The sequence below is a fragment of the Pipistrellus kuhlii genome, unplaced genomic scaffold, assembly GCF_014108245.1.
Source record: "Pipistrellus kuhlii isolate mPipKuh1 unplaced genomic scaffold, mPipKuh1.p scaffold_m20_p_16, whole genome shotgun sequence".
Lineage (NCBI taxonomy): Eukaryota > Metazoa > Chordata > Mammalia > Chiroptera > Vespertilionidae > Pipistrellus > Pipistrellus kuhlii.
This window is the reverse complement of record NW_023425471.1, coordinates 31059294-31063844: the sequence shown is the minus strand read 5'-3', so window position 1 is coordinate 31063844 and position 4551 is coordinate 31059294. Positions and strand designations below refer to the sequence as shown.

Sequence of the window (4551 nt, the reverse complement as noted above, 5' to 3'; positions counted from 1 at the left end):
CCCCCCGAACAAAATCCTCATATATATGGTCAAATGATTTTCGGTAAGCTTGCCAAAACTACTCAATGAGGGAAAAGACAGTCTTTTCAACAAATGGTGCTGGGAAAACTGGATATCCACATGCAAAGGGAAGAAGGTGGACCTTTACCTTAAATCATATACAAAAATGAATTCATACTGGATCAAAGAACTAAATGTAGTTTTCCTGTGCGATTTCCCAGACGGGCCGCCCAGCTCCCTATTGGGGCCGCCTGGGGAGGAGCGGGAGGGGGGAAGGGGGGGCGGCGGGCGCCGTGGGCGAGGCCTCCGCGGGCCGGGGAAGGGACAGGAGAGCGGGCCGGGTTAGCACCGCGGCGGGCTGCTGGCGGGAGGGGAATGGGGGCCGCCCTGAGGGGGGGGGGGGTCAGGGTCGCTGCTGCGGCGGCAAATGAAGTGGGAAGAGGCAAGGGGGGCGGGGAGCTGCCGCCCCCCCCCCCCCTTGTAGGCGCCGGAGCCCCGAACCCGCTGGGAACCAGCCCGCTGCCCCAAGCTGCCGCCAGGCCTCAGTGAAAACAGATCCTGCAAGTTCCAGGTGCTGAGACACTGGAAACTTGGAGATCCTGCTTCCTGCCTCCCAGGCCACAGTTGTGGGGAACTTGGGGTGAAGCAGAGAAGTTTCTGTATTCAGCTGCCAAGGCCGAGGAGAATGGGGTCTCCACAGCCTGAAGAATGAAGACACGACAGAATAAAGATTCAATGTCAATGAGGAGTGGACGGAAGAAAGAGGCCCCTGGGCCCCGGGAAGAATTGAGATCGTGGGCCCGGGCCTCCCCTGGAGGGTCAGCACGTCCAGCAGTGAGGGCAAAGCTGAGAAGTCTAGGCAGACAGCCAAGAAGGCACGAGTAGAGGAAGCCTCCACCTCAAAGGTCAGCAAGCAGGGCCGGAGTGAGGAGATTCCGGAGAGTGAAAGTGAAGAGACCAATGCACCAAAGACCAAAACGGAGGAGCTCCCCCGGCCACAGTCCCCCTCGGATCTGGACAGTTTAGATGGGCGGAGCCTCAATGATGACGGTAGCAGTGACCCGAGGGATATAGACCAGGACAACCGAAGCACGTCCCCCAGCAACTACAGCCCTGGAAGCGTGGAGAATGACTCCGACTCGTCTTCTGGCCTGTCCAAGGGCCCAGCCCTGTCCCTACCACCCTCCTCCACTCTTCCCTCCGTCCCCTCCACCGCCAGATGGCAACTCTCGACAGCCAGAGCCTGGTTTTGAATCCCACTCTTCTGTGACACCCACTGGATATCATGCTCCCATGGAGGCCCCCCCCCCATCTCGAATGTTCCAGGCTCCTCCTGGGGCCCCACCCCTCATCCACAGCTCTACCCAGGGGGTGCTGGTGGAGTTTTGTCTGGACCCCCAATGGGTCCCAAGCGGGGAGGAGCTGCCTCTTCAGTGGGGCCCCCTAGTGGCGGTAAGCAGCACCCCCACCCACTACCCCCATTTCAATATCGAGCTCTGGGGCTGGTGGTGCTCCCACAACAAAGCTATCAAATGCTGGGGGGGGGGGAAGTGGGGGTGGAAACCTACCCTCTGCTCCTCCACCAGCCACCTTCCCACATGTGACTCCGAACCTGCCTCCCCCACCTGCTTTGGGACCCCTTAACAATGCATCAGCCTCTCCTCCTGGCCTGGGAGCCCAGCCGCTACCTGGGCATCTGCCCTCTCCCCCCGCCATGGGCCAGGGTATGGGTGGACTTCCTCCTGGCCCAGAAAAGGGCCCCACTCTTGCTCCTTCACCCCACCCTCTGCCCCCTGCTTCCTCTTCTGCCCCAGCCCCGTCAATGAGGTATCCTTATTCGTCCTCCAGCAGTAGCTCTGCAGCAGCCTCCTCTTCCAGTTCTTCGTCCTCCTCTGCCTCCCAGTACCCCGCTTCCCAGGCGCTGCCCAGTTATCACCACTCCTTCCCTCCCCCAACAAGTCTCTCTGTCTCTAATCAGCCACCCAAGTACACTCAGCCTTCTCTCCCATCTCAGGCTGTGTGGAGCCAGGGTCCCCCCCACCCCCTCCCTATGGCTGCCTCTTAGCCAACAATGCCCAACCTGGCCCCTTCCCTCCTCTTACTGGAGGCCAGTCCACTGCCCACCCACCAGTCCCAGCACATCACTATCACCACCAGGAACAGCAACAACAGTAGCAGCAACAGCAGCAGCATCATGGGAACTCTGGGCCCCCTCCCCCCGGGGCATATCCCCACCCCCTGGAGAGCAGCAATGCCCACCATGCGCACCTTTATGCCATGTCTCCCTCCCTGGGCTTTATGAGGCCCTACCCACCAGGGCCAGCGCACCTGCCAGCACCTCACAGCCAGGTGACTTACAGCTAGGCAGGCCCCAGTGGCTCCCCAACCTCTTCCTCCTCCTCCAGCTCATCGTCCTCCTCTCAAGAGTCCTACCCGTGTTCATACCCCTCTCCTTCCCAGGGCCCCCAAGGGGCGCCCTACCCCTTCCCTCCAGCGCCTCCAGTCACCACCTCCTCGGCCACACTTTCCACAGTCATCGCCACAGTGGCGTCCTTGCCAGCAGGCTACAAGACGGCCTCCCCCCCCCTCCCCGGGGGGCCGCGCCCTATGGGAAGAGGGCTCCGTCCCCAGGACCCTACAAGACCGCCACCCCCCCACCCCCAGGAATACAAACCGGGGTCACGTCATGTCTCCTGGCAATCGCAACCATCCGTTCTATGTGCCCCTGGGGGCAGTAGACCCAGGACTCCTGGGTTACAATGTCCCAGCCCTGTACAGCAGTGACCCAGCAGCCTGGGAGAGGGAGTGGGAAGCCGGAGAAAGAGACCTCCGTGACCGCCTCAAGCCTGGCTTTGAGGTGAAGCCCAGTGAGCTGGAACCCCTACATGGGGTTCCTGGGCCCGGCCTGGATCCCTTCCCCCGACATGGAGGCCTAGCTCTGCAGCCTGGCCCCCCTGGCCTGCACCCTTTCCCCTTTCATCTGAGTCTGGGGCCCCTGGAGAAAGAACGTCTGGCACTGGCTGCAGGGCCAGCCCTGCGGCCTGACATGTCCTACGCAGAGCGTCTGGCAGCTGAGAGGCAGCATGCAGAAAGGGTGGCAGCCCTGGGCAATGACCCACTGGCCCGGCTGCAGATGCTCAATGTGACCCCCCATCACCACCAGCACTCCCACATCCACTCTCACCTGCACCTTCACCAGCAGGATGCCATCCATGCAGCGTCTGCCTCAGTGCACCCTCTCATTGACCCTCTGGCCTCAGGGTCTCACCTTACCCGGATACGCTACCCAGCTGGGACCCTCCCCAACCCCCTTCTTCCTTACCCTCTGCACGAGAATGAAGTTCTTCGTCACCGGCTCTTTGCTGCTCCTTACCAGGACCTGCCAGCTGCCCTCTCTGCCCCAATGTCAGCAGCTCACCAACTGCAGGCCATGCACGCACAGTCGTACAGTCCACCGAGCTGCAGCACCTGGCGCTGGAACAGCAGCAGTGGCTGCATGCCCATCACCCACTGAACAGTGTGCCGCTACCTGCCCAGGAGGACTACTACAGTCACCTGAAAAAGGAAAGTGACAAGCCACTGTAAGCCTGCAATCAAGAGAACACCCAAGTGTGCATCTGGATCTTGGAAGTCTCCCTCCCGGCCTGCCACCAGAGCGAGAAGGGGCGCTGCTCAGTTGCAGGGCCTCAGCAGCTGGGCAGAGGAAGGGAGGAAGAGACAGAAGGGAAACAGAGGCTCCTGTGGTGTGCAGAGGTGGAGAGGTGGCGGGGGTGGGGGCAGAAGCGCACAGTATCTTGGACCAGGTCCCTCTTTTTGTCCCCCTGCTTTCTCCCTCTCCCATGCCCAGCCCGTGGCCACCCCCCGCCCGCCCCGTTGGTGTGATTATTTCATCTGTTAGATGTGGCTGTTTTTGCGTAGCATCGTGTGCCACCACTGCCTCTACCCAATCCCTGTGTGCGCGCCCCCTCTGCAATGTATGCCCCTTGCCCCTGCCCCACATTAATAATTTATATATATAAATATCTGTATGATGCTCTTTAAAAACATCCCAACCAAAACCAAACAAACAAAACGTCCTCACAACTCCCCAGGGGGAAAAAAAAAAAAAAAGAACTAAATGTAAGAGCTAAACCTACAAAACTCAGAAGAAAACATAAAGGAAAAGTTTCATAACACTGCATTTGACAAAAAATTTCTTGGATAAAACACCAGATGCACAAGAAACAAAAGAATAAATAATTTGGACTCCATCAAAATTTAAAAACTTTTATGCATCAAAGGACATTATCAGTAAAAGAGCAAGCCTCAGAGTGAGACAAAATATTTGCAAATCATGTATCTAGTAAGTCCTACATCTCAACAACAAAAAACAATCTAATTTAAAAATGTGAAAAGGTCTGCCGAAACCGGTTTGGCTCAGTGGATAGAGCGTCAGCCTGTGGACTGAAAGGTCCCAGGTTCGATTCCGGTCAAGGGCATGTACCTTGGTTGTGGGAACATCCCCAGTAGGGGGTGTGCAAGAGGCAGCTGATTGATGATTCTCTCTCGTCG

At 58.3% G+C, this 4551-nt stretch overlaps 1 pseudogene; it reads left to right on the top strand.

The window, feature by feature from the left end:
- The first annotated feature begins 423 nt into the window (after nt 1-423).
- LOC118720253 lies at nt 424-4113 on the top strand (annotated as a pseudogene).
- The last annotated feature ends 438 nt before the right edge of the window (nt 4114-4551 follow it).